This window comes from Adiantum capillus-veneris, chromosome 25 (assembly GCF_014529385.1).
Source record: "Adiantum capillus-veneris isolate H3 chromosome 25, ASM1452938v2, whole genome shotgun sequence".
NCBI classification, from domain to species: domain Eukaryota; kingdom Viridiplantae; phylum Streptophyta; class Polypodiopsida; order Polypodiales; family Pteridaceae; genus Adiantum; species Adiantum capillus-veneris.
Genome location: NC_140955.1, coordinates 124,956,370 through 124,976,818, shown reverse-complemented (window position 1 = coordinate 124,976,818; position 20,449 = coordinate 124,956,370). Strand labels below are relative to the sequence as shown.

General features: G+C 47.5%; 1 protein-coding gene across 2 annotated transcripts in view; it reads right to left on the bottom strand.

Annotated features, from left to right (window-relative positions):
* Positions 1-20,449, bottom strand: part of LOC147425602 (mechanosensitive ion channel protein 1, mitochondrial-like) — a 123,604-nt gene that overhangs the window by 82,191 nt on the left and 20,964 nt on the right. The window lies entirely within an intron of this gene.

The window sequence follows — 20,449 nt, the reverse complement described above, 5'->3', positions numbered from 1 at the left end:
ATGCCGCGGTGACCCATAAAAGGTGGACAATGAAACGCAATCAGGACATTTTCCCCCAACGGCTGTGTGACGCACAACATCGTTTTCTTCATCAAATAGCCATCTCGTATAGAATATCCCGCTACTACTTTCCCATTCTGTATTCGAGTGAATACATCAGAAAAATCCGGGCCAGTGGCGTACTGATCAACCATGTCCTCGAAGCTTCTATGATGAATCGCAGAAATGGCCAAGACTTACGGCTTCTGAGACAAAGCATTTGCCACCAAGTTTTTTTGTCCCTGAACATTAAAACTGTGACAAGATGTTAGCCCACCGTATCTGCTTTTCCGAAATTTGCTTTTGTGACAAGAAGTAGCGTAAACTCTGATGATCAATGAAGACCGTAAAATCCGCTCTCAGTAGCTAACGTCGCCACTGAGTAAGAGCATAGATCACTGCCAGAAGCTCTTTCTCATAAATCTGTGCTCTCAATTCTGGCCTTGAAAACAATCGACTTTCATAGGCAATGGCATGGCCTTCTTGCATTAAGACTGCTCCCAGACTACAACCACAATCATCACAATATACTTCAAATGACTTTTTGCAAATCTGGCGAAGTCAACATTGGTCCAGTAGTCAGTTTTTCTTTAAGTGTCTGAAAGGCAGTCACCTCTGTCAATCCCCACGAGAAAGGGATTCCTTTATGTGTCAATATGTGCAAAGGGAAGCTACCTCTGCAAACTTTCAAATGAACCGCAGGTAGTAAGAACACAAGCCCAAGAAGCTTCTAACTTCATGAACATTCTTCAAATCTAGCCAATCATGTATAGTGTGAATCTTGGTCGGGTCCATCTGTACTCCTGTTGGTGAGACGATGTGTCCCAAAAAGTGTATCTTCGGCAATAAAAATTCACTCTTTTTGGCATTGATAACTAACTCGTGATCCCGCAATGCTTGAAAGACCTGTAGCAGATGGTGTCTATTGTTCTACTTCATCCTTGGAGAAGACTATAATGTCATCAAAGAAAGTGCCGACAAATGATCTATACTCTCGGAAAATCCTATCCATCATTCGGTTGAAAGTCACCGGAGCATTGGTAAGGCCAAAAGGCATCACCAAAATTCATATAAACCGAAGCTCGTTCGAAAGACTGTCTTGTAGACATCTCTCGGAGCGATTCTGATTTGATGATGTCAGCTTTTGAAAATCAATCCTGCTAAAACAAGAGGACTTCTGAAGTCGATCAAGAATATCATCGATCCTTGGAATCGGAAATTTATTCTTGATAGTGATTTTATTGAGAGCTCTGTAACCAATGCACATTCTGCAAGATCCGTCTTTCTTTAAAACCAGCAACACCGGAGAGCAGTAGCGTGAAGTGGATGGATAAGACCCTTTTCAAGAAGGTCCTTCACTTGGTTCATGGTCTCTTCATTTTGGGCACGGTAAGGTGGCCGGTTCGGTGGTGTGCTTCCAGGAAAATGGTGTGAACTAGTGACAGTTAGGATTTCTAATCCTAACCCATCTTTAAATTTGGGCCACTTGGCAACAATCTGCAAATTGGTAAATCCTTCTGCTGCTTCTGCTTTCGCTAGGGTCTAGGACCCTTGGCCAAGATCTACAAGTCGGCTAGGGTTAGGGCTAGGGAGTCCTAACCCTCTGGGTCTTCAATGGCTTCGTCGACCACGGACCTGCTGCCATCCCTCCTCCGATGGAGCCCCAGGCTCGGAGGGAGGCTCTGCATTTGTGCGCTGTGTCTCTGCCTGTGGTTGTTGGCCATCCCTTGTAGGCTGGGGCTGAGTCTCTGGTGTAGGTCAAGGCCTCCTCCGTGGACAAGCCTTCGCAAGATGGCCCATCTGTCGACAAATGAAGCACTGGTTCGGGAGACCTGAATACTCCACGCTCTGTCTAAACCAACCCCCACTCACTTGAGGCAGAAGAATGACCTTCGGGAGCGTGTGAGTGTCCCTAACCATAACGCAAACTGAGGAAATGCCGGCCGCCTTGGCAGCTACTGAGGCTGTCATGCAAGGTGTGTCTAGGACAGTCCCAATCGCTGAGCCTATCCTGGACAAAAGTGGTAAGTACTCCCTCCGCAAACCAAGAAAGTAGACGGAGATGGGGATGTCTGCCTCCTCTACCAGAACATCCGAAGCAGGGTCAAAACCATGTCTCCACTGTCGAAAGTGTGCTTGAGCTGCTCGGATGGTCAATGGACTCATGGCGATGACCTTGGACGCCATCTCAGAGGTCTCAAACTCGAACTGATAGTAGCCTCGTCCAAGTATCTGTACGTCCAAGATCTTGCCCACCTCTGCAAGTAGGCGGGCCTGGAGAAGGTCTCGCAGCTCCTCTGTTGGGTCGGGTACCGAGAATCTTGCAGATGACAGAAGTCGCCTACAAGCGCTCTACCTCTGCGGCTAGGCTCGCTTGCTCTGTTGGTGAAAGAGCAAGTCGAATGGTAGGCTCAGCGGGGTCGGGCGAGGGGGCTTCGGTAGAGTCCCTCTGTGGCGGAGCTAGAGCCTCCATCTGTGTCTACTGCTGAGTCGAAGAAGACGGGAAGGACGTGAAGCTCCCAGCAAGCCGTGGGGACAGACTCCTGCGAGCAAAAAAGGGGGGGCGGGGAGGGAGGCAATGCAAAACGGGAGAATAAGGGGCGGGTGACGAGGGGGGGGGGGGGGGGGGGGTAAAAGCGGATAAGCTAGGGGCAGGCAGGGATGGGGTAGTGGCGCGGGGGGGGGGGGGGGGGGGGGGGGGGGGGGGGGGGGTAGGCAGGGAGGGGCAGCGGGGGGGGGGGGGGGTAGGGGCAAGGGGGGCAGGGCGGGGGGGGGGGGCAGGCGGCAGGGGGGGGGGGGGGGCGGGCAGGCAGCGCAGGGTAGGGCGGGGGAGACTGCGCGGGGAGGGCTGAGGCGCGCGGGAAGGGGGGAGGGGGGCAGGATGGCGCGCGAGGGCGAGGGGAGGGGGGGCAGTGATGGCGAGCGGGTGGACGCAACAGCAGCAGCGAGCGGGTCCCTTTCGTCTCTGTCTTTCTGTTCAGTTGTTTGAAGTGATAAATGTCTATCTCAGTCTGTTCATTTCAGTTGGCACATGGTGCCCGTCCTACTACGGTGGTATCGGAGCATATTGGTCCTCCTAAGAGGAGAGAAAGCAAGATGGCGCTTCCAGATTTCAAAGAAATTTGTTTCCCCTTTACGGAAGAGAAAGATACAAGGAAAGCTTTACATTTCTAGAGCAGTTTGACAGCATCTATGCAATGGAAAACTACTCACAAGAATCAAAGATTTTTCGAGCCACCGCTTTTTCTCGACAATGCCATGCAATGGTGGATGTCTATAGCAACCAAGCCGCACACTCCAAGGACTTGGCAAGCTTTCAAGAACATTTTTGCCCAAAGTTACATGAAATCTTCCTTTGAAGTGCAGCTTCTGCTAGAGTGGGGTATGCTGAAAATGCTTGCCACAAAAACCCTAACAAAATACAACTTGAAATTCCTAGACATCTATCTTCAAGTGTCTCTCTTCAAATTGATAACCTTGGAGGCCTAGTGTGATTGCTATATCATTGGACTGCCATCACCACTACGGGAATACGGTCTGTCCAAGCCAATGTCGACTATTCAAGAGCTTATGGACCATGCTGCAACCGGCTACAATCTTATGCAAGGAACCTAACCCTAAATTTGGTACAGGTCCCAAGATGAAAATCCCATCGTCTTTTCGAGCTCAACTGATTGAGATACACCGAAAATGCTTTAAGTTTGATTTGTATTTAGACACTTTTTGAACTTTTTTTGAAAATATTATTTGGATTTGTTTGAAATGGACTTCATATGTTTTGAACTTGTTTTTGTGCGATTTGAGAATGCTTGGTTTTTTATGCTTTTTTTTTAATATCTTCAACTCGGGCTCTCCTGAGAGGAATGTTTTTGGCTGAACTCTGAACAACACACGTCGGTGGTCTGGGGAGCATTTAGTTGTATTTGGAGCCTCCAAGCGACACACGCTACGGTCTGGGGAGCGTTTGGTTGTGTCATTCCTTTGAGCTCATGGCCCAAACCTTTCTAGGTTATTTGCGGGGGGAGTGAGGAGGTAGTCTTTGAGTAGCTTCATGCCTAAGACCGTTTGTCTCGAAGGAGTGCTCAGCGGCGCTGTTTGTTGTCTTGTAACATGCATATGTAAGCAACTGTGTTGCATCGTGATATGCCATCCACTCAATATTCCTAATTGGGTGAGATTGCCTGGATATGTAACTTTAGTGCATCAAGACACCCGTTACAAACCAGTGCGATCTAAATGTGATGGCTAATTTTACTGCACCAGGATATCAAGAGCTCTGATATGGAATGAGAAAACTGAATGACCCTCGAGATTGACACTCGGATATTTTTGAGCTAACTTGAGTTGTTTTGCAGATATAATCGTCGACGACTACTCTTCTTTCAAGAAGGGGGGATGTCACAACTTGTTGATGTGTCAAGCCAATGAAGACCTAGAGGGTTAGGACTCTCTAACCCTAGCCGACTTGTAGATCCTGGCCGAGGTGCCTAAACCCTAGCAAAAGTAAAAGAAGCAGAAGGATTTACCAACTTACAAATTCTTGCCAAATGGCCCAGATTTAAAGATGGGTTAGAATTGAAAATCCTAACCCCCAACAACTTATGAAACCCCGACTGATGGGGCCTAAAGCAGATATACACACACATTGCGTATGGTAGCTATATGGACGCACGGGAATTGCGCTGACATACTGACATGGTAGCTCTACAGACATCCGCGAATCACACTAACACTTGATGACGTGGTGTTGCTGTACGGACAGCTGTCACGAGGTCGTGGCAACTGCTAACCTTAGTTGTTGGTTTCTTTCCAATGATTTTTGTTTAATTTTTGAGACCCTCTTTTTGAAGTTGCAAATGGTCGGACATTGTATGGCCAATGTGAACGGTAGTTTCACCCGCAGACGGGAAGTTGGTCGGCACTAGAACTCGTATAGTAAAAGGTTGTCTAGGCACAGTTCAAGATCATGTAGGTCCCCCCGTCGCACTTAGCAAGTTGGTGGATACTAGGAAGTTAACTCAATAAAGGCACAATGCCAAGGTGGGCTCACCAAAGGAAAGTATCCGACAGCTAGGCCACATTGCTTTTTTGGATGCGGTCCCAGTGGGGATAGATGGTCAGATGACCAATGGGAGTCCAGCAGAAGCACCTCCTAAAATTTAGGGAACTGCTATTTTGGACTATAAAATCTGTTCGCATCATTACCTCCGGAATGACAAGGGGAACATTTTAGATCTCTGCTGCAAAGTCAACTGGGTAACTAGTTGACAGATTTTTAAGTGAGAAGCCCAAAGTAGGAAATTGCTTGTAAATATGCCAAGCGGCACTTTCTGGTGCACTTTCCTCATGCAGAAGAAGAGGGCGCTTGATTTCTAGCTGAGAAGGCTTCATTTGCAAGATTGTCACAGGTTAAGAGCTATTGACTACAAACTTTCCCTCTCATGTACAGTGTGATGCAAGAAGTCATGTCCCCTACGTGCAATAATGTGATGCCCCTCAAGAGGGCTCTTCATTTGACTCATGTACAGCTGTGTGGTCATATGCGTTTTTGCTTAGGCAAGAGCCTCTCTAAGCAGGAACAGGAGTAGCTAACTGCTGCTCCAAAAGCTAGCACCGGTGAGGGTGATGACCTCACCGTACAGGTGCGTTTTCAGCGCTGGTTATGCACTGAATTTGGACTGTTTTTCAGCCATACGGATGCCAGAACCACTGTGAACAGTGCCCCGCTATTAGAGGACAATTCAAGGACTGTTTAGGGCTGAAAACAGGGAAAAAACCAGTAAATACAGCGTGCTGAATTTACTGTTTTAGGGCAAAAACAGAGGTTTATGTCGGTGGAAGTGAGTTCCAGCAGGGGAATTGGTTTCGGGCAAGTTTTGGGGCTGTTATGCTACCAAAATTTTGCCAAAGCAGGTGGTATCTGGCTGGATACAAGTAAAGAATTCCCTGGACTCTTCTTTGTGATTTACCCTCTTGAAGATTAAAGAAATACCGAAAGGGGCGCCAATTTTGGGGCCTACAGGTTGGGGGCGTCTGCTCGGAGCATTCTAGCTTCCGAGCCGTGTGTGCGCTTTAAGTGTTAATTCCCGTTGTAGGTTACCTTTGCAAAGTTCTCTCTGTGTGTGTTTAAAGTAAAGAATTTCGGGTGAAAGACAAAGTCCACCGCCCTACGGGCCGGTTTCAAGGTTCCGTTGCCCGGACATAAATCACTTTTTTCTCAAGAAGTGAGCCTCGGTTGTTTTGGGTAAAGACACAGAGTGCAAGAATGCGGGATTACAATATGACCGACAAAGGGAAGGGCAATATGGAAGAGGCTCCTCTTCGAAGGACAGACAAGAAATTCCTACAGTATTCGAGGTTGGCGAGAGTTCACGGCCACGTCTGCCTGTACCTCCTGTTGATGTGAATGTTCCTCCAGTACAGGGCTTTATGACTGGGCAACTTGAGGATGATGTGTTCGAGACTCGGTTAGTTTCCGCGGTGAATGTATTTTCGTAACTGGTGTAGAACCCAAGGTTTATGGAGTTCTTGCAAGCGCCACCAGTGCCACAACAAAATAGACAACCTACACCGAGAATAGAGCTTGTTGAGGCTCAAGCCTAAGTACTTCATGCGTCCCAACAGGATAGGGAGCACTCGCATGTTGCGAAGTCAGGGGCTCCAAAACGGATTCCTCCTGTTCTTGAACAAGTGGTTAGGTCGCCTATTTTATAGGCTTTGCCACTTCAACCCGCCACATTTCAGAGCCTGCATGTTGTCTTAAACAGACAGGGAACTGGTTACCAGGAAATCAAGTTTTCCACCACCCACGGTACATCCTGGGTGTTTTGAGGGTGGATCTATGTTCTAGAGTATGGCTGGTTATGCGCCTGGAAGCCAGCCGTACATGCCAGGAACAGTGTTTGGGGGAATGCAAGGCATGATGCCAAACCCCATGTATGGTAGCATTGGCATGCAGCAAGGTTTCACAGCAACCAGGGCCAGTTTTGGGTGCCACAGGGTCATTTTGGCATGGCTGGTCTTTCTGGACAGCAGCCAGATATGGCACCTATGAAGCAAAATGTCAATGTTCAAGACGCGCCAATGATTCCTACTACAGTGCCCATGTTGCAGACAATCCCTTATGACAATTTGGGGGCACTGGAAAAGCCAAAAGCTTACAAAGAAGGTGGTGCAGCTATAAAGTTTAGCACTTTCAGTAGCTTTGAGGATAAGGCAAAGGCTCTTACTTTCCTCCAGCAGTTTGATACAGCTTATGCAGGAGGAAATTTGACAGAGGCCTCTAAGGTCAGGAAAGTTGCCACTTTCTTGAAAGACAATGCGCTTACATGGTGGACGACATTGTTAATGCAAGGATAGACACCCGCCACATAGGTCTACTTCAAGCAAATATTTGTATCTGCTTGGCTATCAAATGAATTTGAAGCCGACGTCATGACAGATTGGCACCAGCTTACTTCGGCTACTTGCAAGAGCTTGCTGGAGTACAATCGGAGGTTTTGTAAAGCATTACTCTCAATAACCTCCTACAGATTTGTGCCATTGACAGAGCAGATAGAGAAGTATTGTTGTGGGCTGCCTAAAGGGCTTCGGGACTATTCTACTAAGAACAGAGTAGCTACCCTCACCCAGCTCATGGAAGTTGCTAACACTGGTCTTGCCTTGTTGAAAGGAGAGGACAGTGGGTTTCCGAGCAACGAAAAAAGAAGGCAGCAGAAGAAAAATTCAGCGAAGAAGACCTTTGTGAAAAGGGCTCCTGAAGCGTCACATGGGTCAGAAAAGGCCAACAAGGATAGACTCAGCCGAGACTTCTGGAGCACAGGCAAAGAAACAGAAAAAGAAGCCTTTTGTGCGTAAGTCGCTCGAGGAAAAGGTCTTAATGGCTGAAAAAAAATGCTTTATATGCGAGCAGCCTGGTCACTTTGCTACAAATTGTCCTCAAAGGAAAAGGCCAGCTGACTCAGATGATAAAGAGGACCAGAAAGACGAGAAGCCTAAACCCACAACAGGTTTGGTGCCAGAAAGGAAAAGGCCAGCTAACTCAAATGATAAAGAGGACTAGAAACGCAAGAAGCCTAAACCCACGAAAGGTTTGGTGCCAGATATGGTGGGTAACACGCCCAGTACAAATGCCAACGAGTTATGCAGAGCATGGGGTAAAACTTTATCTCACCTGAGTTAGCTATGAAGCTGGGCATCAGAGTTGAAGAGATGGGGTACACGGCAGAGGCAAGGTTGGCATGTCCTGGCCACTCAGAGTGCGTTACTCCCATTATAGGAAAGCTGCGTCTACATATTCAGTCATATGTAGACACAGAATAATTTTATATCATGCCATTGGAAGGGTGCGATGCGCTACTTGGAATTCTATGGATGTTCAGAGTACATGGTGTGCTGGATGCCTTTGGCAAGACGATCACCCTTCAATATAGGGGCAAAACTCATGTTTTGGATGTAAAGCTCAAAGGGGAGTCTGTCCCTATTGTATATGTGTAAGGTGCAGCAGAAGTGAATGTTTAACTTTGATCAAGATGAGTGCTCCAAACTGTGCTCAAGGGTTCCTTTTACTTACGGAAGGGAGAGCCTTCCATTCCTTTAGTGAGAGAGTGCAAATGATCACAAACAAAGTGGATAAACACTGTGAATGAAGGTGCTGAGACAGAGAGAGAGAAGAATACGACACCAGAATGTTGTCAAACCCTCCTCCAAGGGCCCCACTCTCTATGGCGAGAGAGGTCTATGCTATTGATTGCACAAATCTCGTACAATGGTCTAAATGCAATGGACTTGCCGATGATGTTGACGACGATGAGGACGACGACGAGCGGGCTAAAAACTGAAAACGATTAAGGGTTGAAATCTACAAATCTTGTATCTGCTGAATTTTGACTCTATGTCGGTGACGACGACGATGCGTTGAAAACGCAGATGCTGAAATCTACGAATAGCGGGCTGAATCTTGCAAACGATGGCTGATCTGACCGTGGGGCGAGGATCTCCTACGGGAAGGTGAGATCTGCAAGGTTTGGGGGCTACGGTGCGGAGTTTGACTGCTGAAAACTAGAAACGCTACTACTTGGGATGGTTCTGTCGTCTTGAATCTGCAAAACGCTGATGTAGATCTGCAATTGCAAAAACGCCAGGGCTGATCTGATGAAAACGTTAAAACGCTAGGCTGGTCCTGAGCCAAAACGCTGGTCTTGCTGAGAAGGTGCAGTGTGAGTGGTTGGACTCCTACTGCCTCTTTTGCCAGAAAGTGCTAGCGCTAGCTTTCTTATATATCTACTTATCAAAGATGCACTACCTAGTTTCCCAACAAAGTCACTTAATAATAAGTAAAAAATGGCAAAAACAGGGAAAATGGGTTCTATGCCCTGTAAAATTGTCACGTGACACAGCCAACCCTTTGTGTCCGTGGACAAGCTAAAGCATGACTAGGGTTCAATCAGTCAAGTCAGTCTAGAATAGGAAGTGATCTGGCACTTTTGTGAGTCTGTTCGCAGACCGTGCATGACCAGTCACTTAGATTAGAAGCATATCCTCCGATTGCACACAGCATGATCATCAGCATTCCCATCAGAATTCATCCGGGGAATTTTCAAGTGCATTAAACCTATTTTCCCTATTTTTGACATTTTTCACTTATTTATTAAGTGACTTTTGTTGGGAACTAGGTAGGGCAATTTCACTAAGTAAATATATAAGCAAATCAAAGCTAGCACTTTCTGGCAGAGGAGGCAACACAAGCATTGCTCAACAGGCCGATTCTCAAGCAAGACAAGGACCCCATCAGCCTGGCGTTTTTCACAAAGCAGCATCGCGTTTTCCAAGACCTGCACTCAGCGTTTTTCAGCCCTAAGACTTCAGTTATTTCAGCCATCAGAGCAGCGTTTTCTGGACCAGCATACCAGCGTTTTGGTAGCACTGCAGATCAGCCCCAGTATCAGCCAGCGATTGCCCATTTGATGCAGATTCCTACCGCATCGGTACCATCGGGAAGAACCCCCGGACAGCCCTAGCGTTTTTGCATTTGCCTGCAAATCTGCCAGCGTTTTCTGAATACAACAATAAGCCTCTACGAACCGACCCGAACCCGCAACAGATCCTCACCGTGAGAGCTTGCCGTAGCCAGATTTACAGCGATCAGTTTTCAGCCATTACGACAGCCATTCATTTTCAGATTTCAGCCTAGTCTTGTCGTCGTCGTCCTCGCCGTCAACATCGACATAGCCCATTAGATTTGCATCAGCCATTGTACCAAATTGTGCAATCAATAGTAGACCACTCTCGCCATCAAGAGTGAGGCCCTTGGAGGAGGGTTTTACAACATCTCTGGTGTCGTATTCTCTTATCTATCTCTCAGTCTCATGCACCTTCACGCACAGCTGTCCATTCACTTTGTTTGTGTCCATTGCACTCTCTCACTAAAGGAACGGAAGGCTCTCCCTTCCGTAATAAAAAGGAACCCTTGGCAACAGTTCGGAGCACTCATCTTGAGCAAAGTTCAACATTCACTTCCTCTGCACCTTACATTGGTATCAAAGCTTTGGCAGTGTTCTGTATCACTCAAGGAAAGAAGTAGAAACCACAAGAACCACAGAATTTTTTGCTTGTTGAGGTCGCACGAACCCAAGTTCACTTGGGCGTGTCGATTCGTAATCGTGTTTTTGAAGAGTGACAGGAAACCCAAGAAAGAAGGGCTTGTTCAGCCTCCCCTTGTGCCTCTTTTCACTCATTGAAAGCGGACGATGCACTTAGCGGCCGGCTAATCGACGTGAGGTAGGAAAAAGCAACCTTGGTGTGAGCGCAAGGCCGCCAAGGGGTGCGCCGCAGAAAAGACCAGAACTCGGGTGAAGAGAAGATCCTTCTCTAACACAGATTGCAAGCGAAGGAAGCACCTCAAGAACTCAAGAACCTCAAGAACCAAGACCCCCAAGAACCCAAGTTCCTCGTGAACTTAAGAACCCAAGACCCACAAGACCCTAAGTTCCTCGTGAACTTAAGAATCCAAGACCACAAGAACCCACAAGAACCCAAGACTTCAGTGGATGGTCATCACTCGAAGTCGAATGGATACTTCGCTTGGAGGTGATGAGCATGAGAGAGGCGAAGAATTTTCCCACCAGGAGGTTTTTCCGACCCTCCCCCTTCCCCATCTTCGCGAAGGATTGCACTAACTCCTATGGAGGAATTGGAGCAGATGTTTATGAACAACAAGTTAGAACGCGAAGCAAGGAAGTTAGAACGCGAAGCAAGAAAAGCAGAAATTGATCGTAAGTACGAAGAAAGAATGGAGCCATAGCACGTGAACGCGACGAAAGAGAAGCAAAATTTGATCTCGAGAATAAAGCAAGAAAAGAAATGAACGACCGACACATGAAAGAGATGTTGCGACTCTTTTCTCAAGTGCACGCACAGATGCAAGGGATTCGGGAAAAGGAGACTCTCTCAGTCTCTTCTTTTCCAAAGCACGACACACAAGATTTGCATGATGATTTGAATGATTATGATAAGCATGATGATTTGAATGACAATGATAAGCATGGTGATTTGGCTGATAATGACAAGCATGACGATTTGCATGATGATCACGATGTGATTTCTCACAAGCATGATGATTTGCATGAAGAAGATGTGATTGTTCACAAGAATGATGAGTTAGTTGATGCTTTTTCTAGTGAAGCTAACCTCATTGCAGACTCGATCCCTCACGAAGAACCGATCTTGGCTTTCGAGTCGAGGTCCAAAGAACCCCCTCAGGAAGTTTCGATCCCTCAAGAAGAACCGATTTTGGCTCTCGAGCCTAGGTCCAAAGAACCCTCACAAGAAGTACTATGTGTTCGTATGATTAGTCAGCACGCATTGTATGAGTGTTTCATTCATGATCGTTTCCTGTATTTTAGTCAGCGTCTTTATGTGATCCCTTTTCCTAGGCATAAAATATTGTACGTTGAGCACATTTCACTCATGAATGAGCACGGATGTATGTGGATTCTTCATGAAAAGCTGAAAAGTATGCATTCAAGGAAGTCACATTTCATGTCTCTTCCTTGGCACGACACAGTTGTAGAATGAGCACAAGGAAGTATGAGCACCAAGCATGGACATTTCCGTTGTGAATTGCTACAGTTGATTGATTTAGATCAGAAAGACACTATTCGATCTCATTGTTTGTGTGTGTGTGGTGAACGGTTTGGCACTCCGTTTATTTGTTCATCTACATTGCATGCACAGTCTTTTAGGAAGACAAGATTTTTTCCAATCACTTTACATGGAATAGGTATGTTCATGGTTTTGCGTTGGAAGTGGTTCCAAGAATTTTCAGCTTCGGAGATTCTTGAAGAAGGTAGACGCATGATTATGGACGAAGATGAAGCATTGAAGGAGCCACAGAAGACTTTGTTGCTTTCGGCGCGGCCCAAACAAGCCAGCATTGCAGACCTTTATGAAGTTCAAGTATCGCATGACCCACGCATCAAGGTGGGCCAGCGAAGAGTCCTTTCCAAGATTCCGGATGTTGTTGGCGATCTCCCTCGACGCCATACAGTTCGGTACCAGTACCTCACTTTGAAAAGGAGGGGATGTCACGTGACACATCCAACCCTATGTGTCCGTGGACAAGCTACAGCATGACCAGGGTTCAGTCAGTCAAGTCAGTCTAGAATAGGAAGTGATCTGGCACTTTTGTGAGTCTGTTCACAAACCGTGCATGACCAGTCACTTGAATTAGATGCATATCCTCCGGTTGCACACAGCATGATCATCACCATGCTCATCAGAATCCATCAGAATTCATCAGGGGAATTTTCCAGTGCATTAAACCTATTTTCCGTATTTTTGACATTTTTCACTTATTTATTAAGTGACTTATGTTAGGAACTAGGTAGGGCAATTTACTAAGTAAATAAATAAGCAAACCAAAGCTAGCACTTTCTGGCAGAGGAGGCAACAGGAGCATTGCTCAACAGGCCGATTCTCAAGCAAGACAAGGACCCCATCAGCCTGGCGTTTTTCACAAAGCAGCCTGGCGTTTTCCAAGCCTTGCACTCAGCGTTTTTCAGCCATCAGAGCAGCGTTTTCTAGACCAGCATACCAGCGTTTTGGTAGCACTGCAGATCAGCCCCAATATCAGCCAGCGATTGACCCTTTGATGCAAATTCCTGCCGCATCGGTACCATCGCTACGAACCCCCGGACAGCCCTAGCGTTTTTGCATTTGTCTGCAAATCTGCCAGCGTTTTCTGAATTCAGCAATAATCCTCTACGAACTGACCCGAACCCGCAACAGATCCTCGACGTGAGAGCTTGCTGTAGCCGGATTTACACTGATCTGTTTTCAGCCATTACAATAGCCATTCATTTTCAGATTTCAGCCTAGTCTCGTCGTCGTCGTCCTCGCCGTCGACATTGACATAGCCCATTAGATTTGCATCAGCCATTGTACCAGATTGTGCAATCAATAGTAGACCACTCTCGCCATCGAGAGTGGGGCCCTTGGATGAGGGTTTTACAACGTCTCTGGTGTCGTATTCTCTTCTCTATCTCTCAGTCTCATGCACCTTCACGCACAGGTATCCATTCACTTTGTTTGTGTCCATTGCACTCTCTCACTAAAGGAACGGAAGGCTCTCCCTTCCGTAAGTAAAAGGAACCCTTGAGCACAGTTCGGAGCACTCATCTTGAGCAAAGTTCAACATTTACTTTCTGCACCTTACAAAAATGCTCTTGAAGGGTACTGACTGTAATCTGATAATCATGTTGTGTGCAACCAGAGGATATGCAACTACTCTAAGTGCTTGGACATGCACGGCCTGCGCACAGACTCAAAAAGGTGCCAGAACACTTCCTAAGCTGACCTAAACCCTAGACATGAAGTAGCTTGTCCACATGCACATAGGGTTAGATGTGCACGTGAATCCCCTCCTTTTTAAAGTGAGGTACTGGTACCAAACTGTATGGCGTCGAGGGAGATTGCCAACAGTGTCTGGAATTCTCGGAAGGACTCTTCGCCGGCCCACTCTAATGCGTGGGTCGTACCATACTTGAACTTCATAAAGGTCTGCAACGCTTGCTTCTTTGGGCCGCGCCGAAAGCGACACAAAGTCATCTGAGACTACTTTAATGGTCCAACTGCGTCTATGGACGTAGGTCCACCTCCTTCAAGAATCTCCGAGGAGGAAAATTCATGAAACACTTCCTACACAAAAACATAAACATACCCATTCCATGTAGAGTGACTGGAAAAATTATAGTCTTCTTTAAAGACTGTGCATGCAATGTAGATGAACAAAGAGACGGAGTGCCAAACCGTTCATCAAACACACACAAAACGTGAGATCGAATCTTGACTTTATGATCTAAATCTATCAACTGTGGCAAATCACAATGGAAATGCCGATGCTTGATGCTCAATCCTTCTTGTGCTCTCTCAGATACGATGTCATGCCAAGGAAGAGACATGGAATGTGGATTCCTTGAATGCAAACATTTCATCTTTTCATCAGTAATCCGCATACATCCGTGCTCATTCATGAGTTAATCGTGTTCAACGTAGAATATGGCATGCCTATGAAAAGGGAACACATAAAGACGGTGACTAAAAAAATACAGGAAACCCTCACGAATGAAACACTCGAATAATGCATACTGACTAATCATGCGCATACACAATACTTCCTACAGGGGTTTCTTAGATCTTGACTCGAGAGCCAAGTGTTAGGGAATAAAGGCCTAAGTGCCTTGTACTTATTAACTTATAAGTTAAAAGACTTATAAGTGAGGGGGCCCAAGTGTGAATGGCCCCCTAGTCACTTACTCATATACTCAAAGGTCAAGCCCAAATATGACTATCGTGACTTTTCCCAAAATTTTCTACGAGTTCTCTCTCTCTCTCTCACGTATTTTCTCTGCGTGTGCTTCTTCTGCGCCACTCTCCTCTTCTCCTTCACTCTCATTGCATAGAGTAGCAAGTGGGCTCTCTCTCTTGCTCCCCCACATATGGTATCAGAGCAATGGTTTCGGAAATGCAGTCTTTGGAGAAAAACCATACATGGGACTTGGCTCTTTTAATCCCTCTCAGAATGGAGTTGCAGAGAGGTTGAACCGGACTATCCAAGAGAAAGTTCGGAGTATGCTGTCACATGCTGCATTACCTCATGGTTTTTGGGCAGAAGCTGTGCAAACAGCTATTCACTTGATTAATCGCTCACCTAGCAAGGCTTTGGGTGGATGCTCCCCCACACCAAGATCGGTTCTTTGTGATTGATCAAATCTGCAATGAGGTTAGCTTCACTGAAAAAGCATCAAATAAACCATCATCCTTGTGAACAATCACATCTTTATCCTGCAAATCATCATCATTGTAAATAATCACGTCTTTATCATGCAAAACATATGTGTCGTGCTTTGGAGAAGACAAAACTGAGAGAGTCTCCTTCTCCTGATTCTTTTTAATCTTCGATTGCACATTAGAAATGAGAGATGAAGAATGAACAACTTTCTCCCCACGAATGACAATGGGAGAGTCACTTTTGGCATTGAAAGTGAAAGTATTGGTTGCCCAATCAATGAGAGGGTTATGCTCACGAAACCATCAATGCCTAAAAGCATATCACATCCTGAAGAAGGAGATACTACAAATTTTCTGCAGAAGGACGCTTGTCGGACAGTGAACAACACATCAAGGCACTCTTGCGAGATGAGAGAGTCCATACCGAGAGCGAAGCCCGACACCTCGAAAGGAGATGTCTTCCTAACCTCCAAGCGGACTCTTTCGACAAGAGAGTCACTAATCACATCATGCATACTGCCTGGATCAAACAATAAGACAAAACGCCGACCCTTCACATGACCATAATACTTAATGAAAGACTTATCAATGGGAGGATCATGAGAAACTTGGGTCACACTCGTGTTCTCATTTATGGCATTAACAGAGGATATGGGTTCTGTAGGTTCTTTAGATTCACTAGATTCAATCTTAGGACATGTTCTTTTTATATGACCCTTGATGTGACAATGATAACATCTACCTTCCTTAGAATAAATGCTTTGTTCTTCTGACGTGATGTATCCTCCTAAAATTCCTTCTGCTGCTTTTTCATCTGGAGTGAGCTTAGGTTTAGCAATTGTGTTAGCTTTACCCTTATATTCATTTTGAGCGTTCTTTTCCGAGAAACTAGAGGAAGGTTAGTTAGAAGAGTTATTATTCTTACCGTTCTTGCCGTTCTGAGGGTTCTGAGAAGTCTGAGAGGTACTTTGAGAAGTCTTGCTCTCCTTAGGCTTTCCCTTATTGTGCTTCATCTCCTGTGCGAGAGCAATCGCTACCGCCTTGTTAAAATTTATGAGGTCGAGGACTTCGACATCAAACCTGATATAGTCGTCCAACCCGAAAATGAAAGCCTCCTTGCGCTCATCAGCCGATTTGTGTAATTGGGTGCCGACTGCAAAACACAATTAGAGAAAAACATAACTGGCAAACCATTTTGCTTGAGACTGCACCAATCGTCTTTCAACCGTGCTAGGTACTGTGGTGGCATAAACTGCGCCTTAAGCTTGTCTTCGAAGTTGGCCCAATTGAAGGAAAGGGGTGCGCCTTCGTTAGCTTCCTCTAGGTGCGCGGCCAACTGTGTGTCTTGCCATGCGTGGTACCAATTAATCGCATCACCGGCAAGGTACATGGCTGTCGTCAAAAACTTGCCATTCCCTATCTTCTTAGCTGTCTCAAAATAAGCATTAAATTGATGAAACCAAGAATGAATAACACTAGCATCCATCTTACCGTCATACTTATTGAACGTGATCTTCTCTGTGACGAGGTTGTTGGAGTTCGAGTCTCTGCTACTTGATGAACTCCCAACATCTTTGACCCGCTCGGATTTCGAGGTGAGTACCTGTAGGACCAACTCTTGCATGCGTTGGTCTCTCTGCACCTCACGCTCCAACTCCAAGCCCGTTTGTTTGTCTTTGGCCGCCAAGCGCGCTTGCTCACGCTCACGCTCCAAGGCTAACCGTCTTTCTTTGGCTCGTGATCCAATTTTGCCTTTCTTTCCTCGGCCGCCAAGCGCGCTTGCTCGAGCTCACGCTCTAAGGCTACCTATCTTTCTTCGGCCACCAAGCGCACTTGCTCACGCTCACGCTCCAAGGCTTCCTTTCTTTCTTCCTGCTCGCGCTCCAAGGCAGCGCGTTGCGCTTCTTGTCGTATCATCATGTCCATCATCGTCTTGACCAAAGCCTCCATAGGATTTGGTGCAAGATTTGGCCACTAAGTGCACGGTCCGCTCTCAATGATTGAAAAGAGGAACAAGTGGAGGCTGGACAAGACCTTTCTTGGGTTTCCTGTCACTCTTCAAAAACACGATTAGGAATCGACACGCCCAAGTGGACTTGGGTTACGTGCGACCGCAACAAGCAAAAAAAATTATTTGGTTCTTTCCTTGAGTGATACAGAAATACTACCAAAGCTCTGATACCAATGTAAGGTGCAGCGGAAGTGAATGTTGAACTTTGCTCAAGATGAGTGCTCCAAACTGTGCTCAAGATTTCTTTTACTTACATAAGGGAGAGCCCTCCGTTCCTTTAGTGAGAGAGTGCAAATCATCACAAACAAAGAAGATAAGACACTGTGAATGAAGGTGCTGAGACTGAGAGAGAGAGAGAGAGAGAGAGAGAAAGAAGAATACAACACCAGAATGTTGTCAAACCCTCCTCCAAGGGCCCCACTCTCTACGGCGAGAGAGGTCTATGCTATTGATTGCACAAATCTCGTACAATGGTCTAAATGCAATGGACTTGCTGACGATGTCGACGACGATGAGGACGGCGACGAGACTGGCTGAAATCTGAAAACGCTAAGGGCTAAAATCTGTAAATCTTGTATCTGCTAGATTCTGACCCTATGTCAGTGACGACCGCGATGGCGACGACGGTGCGCTGAAAACGCAGATGCTGAAATCTGCGAATAGCAGTCTGAATCTGCAAACACTGGCTGGTCTGACCGTGAGGCGAGGATCTTTCAGTAGCTGCCGAGGCGGCCGGCATTCCCTCAGTACGTGTTTTGGTTAGGCACCCACACTCTCCCAAAGGTCATCCTACTTCCTCGGGTGAGTGGGGGTTGGTTCCGACAGAGCGTGGAGTATTCGGGCCTCCTGACTCAGTGTTTCATTTGTCGACAAATGGGCCATCTTGCGAAGGTCTGTTCAGGGAGGAGACCCCGACCTACACCACAGCCCAGCCCTAGCCCTCAAAGGTTGGCCAGCAGCAGCAGGTAGAGTCACAGAGTACACAGGGAAAGCCATCCTCCGAGCCTGGGGCTCAAGCGGAGGAGGGCTAGTAGCAGGTTCGTGGTCGACGTCGACAGGGGCCACCGCGCCAGCCTGGCACTCAGAGTGGTCCTCGGGCTCCTGCCCAGCAGCAGTGGGTTCCCACGGGGAACCGACCCGACCCTCTTCAGCAGGACGAGGTCCCTGCTCCAGCCTCCACCTCAGCCTCACCCTCAACAGCCCCTCCTCCCTCCGAGTTCCCTCCCTCTTCCCCCCCCCCCCCCCCCCCCCCCCTCCTCCTCCCTCTGCCTCCATCTCGCCCTCCTACCTTTGCCGATCCCCCTCACCCCCCCTCTCTCCCTTCTCCCCTTGCTCCCTCACCTCCTCTTGCTCCAATCCCGTAGCCGTTCCAGGGGGCAGGGCCTTACTCAACTGCTAGGAGATCTCTTGGCAGTGCCTTTTCCACGAGTCGCTTGGCGAGAGACAGACAGCCTTTCTTGCGACCCCTTCTTCTGGTGCAGACGTTGATGGTGCACCCAGTTTGTGTCGACACAAGGAGAAGCCAGCAGCACGTGCCCGGCATTAGGGAGGATGATGATATCGGACTTCGGCAAGACCTATATGCATATTGGAGCAAGTACAGTGAGGATATGTAGGTCAAATGCAGCAATTTACAGGTTGATGATGGGTTTTGGAGCTCTGCTAGCCAGGAAAATTGACTGCATGTACGCCAAATCGAGCATCAAGGTCAGCGGAGTCGAAATCTTTGTGGATTCGTGTGCGGCTGCATGGTCATTTACTATTCGGGCGTCATTTCAAGCTCGAAACGATGGTCGACCGCGGCAAACACTATTTAGGAGAATATTTTTGGTGATCGGGTTGGAATCTGGACCATTAGCACAGTGAAATTTGGATATCAAGGTATGCGGAGCTCGCGACAGTCATGCCGAGCATTCTCTCGTGGGAAGGTGGCCCAACTTGAGAGGATTTTTTTATAAAAAAAAGACTTTTTTGGTAATCTCGTCGCCATGAAGAAAATGGGCAGAAGCATAATATAGCAACCAAGGAGGCCTAGCATGGAAAGAGCTGCCATCTGCCAGGCATGAGAGAGATTAGGCGCCATCTGGTGGCGGGGGCTGCATAAGGGGAGAGAGGAGGCCGCCATCGAGAAGGAGGGAGTGGGGGAAAAGAGGGCTGGATTGCAGTAAGCAGGAGGACCAGAAGGTGGAGGTTGCAAGCTGCATGGGGGGACTGTGCGAGTTCAAGGGCATGGAGGTCGTCCACAGCATAAAAAAACAGAGGCCGTAAGCAGCGCGTCCAGGGGAGGAGGGGGAGAGGGGCCTACTGTCCAAGGTCGAGACCTCTACTAAAAGAAAAGCCGAGAACTGCCCAAAGGGATATAGCAAGGAGGGCTGTCAGAGGGGTGGCTTTGAGCATAACCTTGAAGGGGTGATCACTGAAGGGAAGGCCGCCTTGAGGTGTGCTGGGCCGTGAGCAAAAGATCAGAAGGCCGGAAGTTGTGGTGGCTCAATGTACAGAGAGGGTGGATGGTTGCAGGAATAGGTGAAGGCCGAGAGCTAAGGGCTCTATAGCAGCTACAGAAAAGGAGTAAAGGGGCTTCCGGCAAAGGGGCTACTCAAGAGCGCAAGGAGAGGGGCTCGCGAGTTGCAAGGGCGACCTGTGCAAGAGCTTGGAGGGCTGAAAACGGAGCTTCAAGCAAGCATGAGTGGATTAGAGGCCACAAGGGTGCTGGCCATGAACTGCAGGGCCGAGGGCTCATGAGAGAGGGTGGAGGTGATGCTACTGCAAGAAGAGGAAAAGGAGGCGTGCAAGGCACTGCGGAGGACAAAGGAGTTGCAGCAAGTCGGGGCTTGGAAGGAAAGCCACCAGTTGAGCATGGAGGACTGGCATGTAATTGAAGGGAGGCTGCGATGTTGAGGAGGCCTGGGAGCAGGAGATAGGGGGCTGCCTTTGAATGAGAAGAATTGGCCGCCAAGGATTACACCAGAGCAGGCACTTGGTTGATGCCATCATTGTATCTAGATGCTCTTTTGTGATGCATAATGTGCTTGTAGATTTCTCGAGTGGTTTGAATTCAATCATCCTTTCCGTCTAATCTCGTGCAGTGAGTCCGTGGTAGCATTGGCTCCG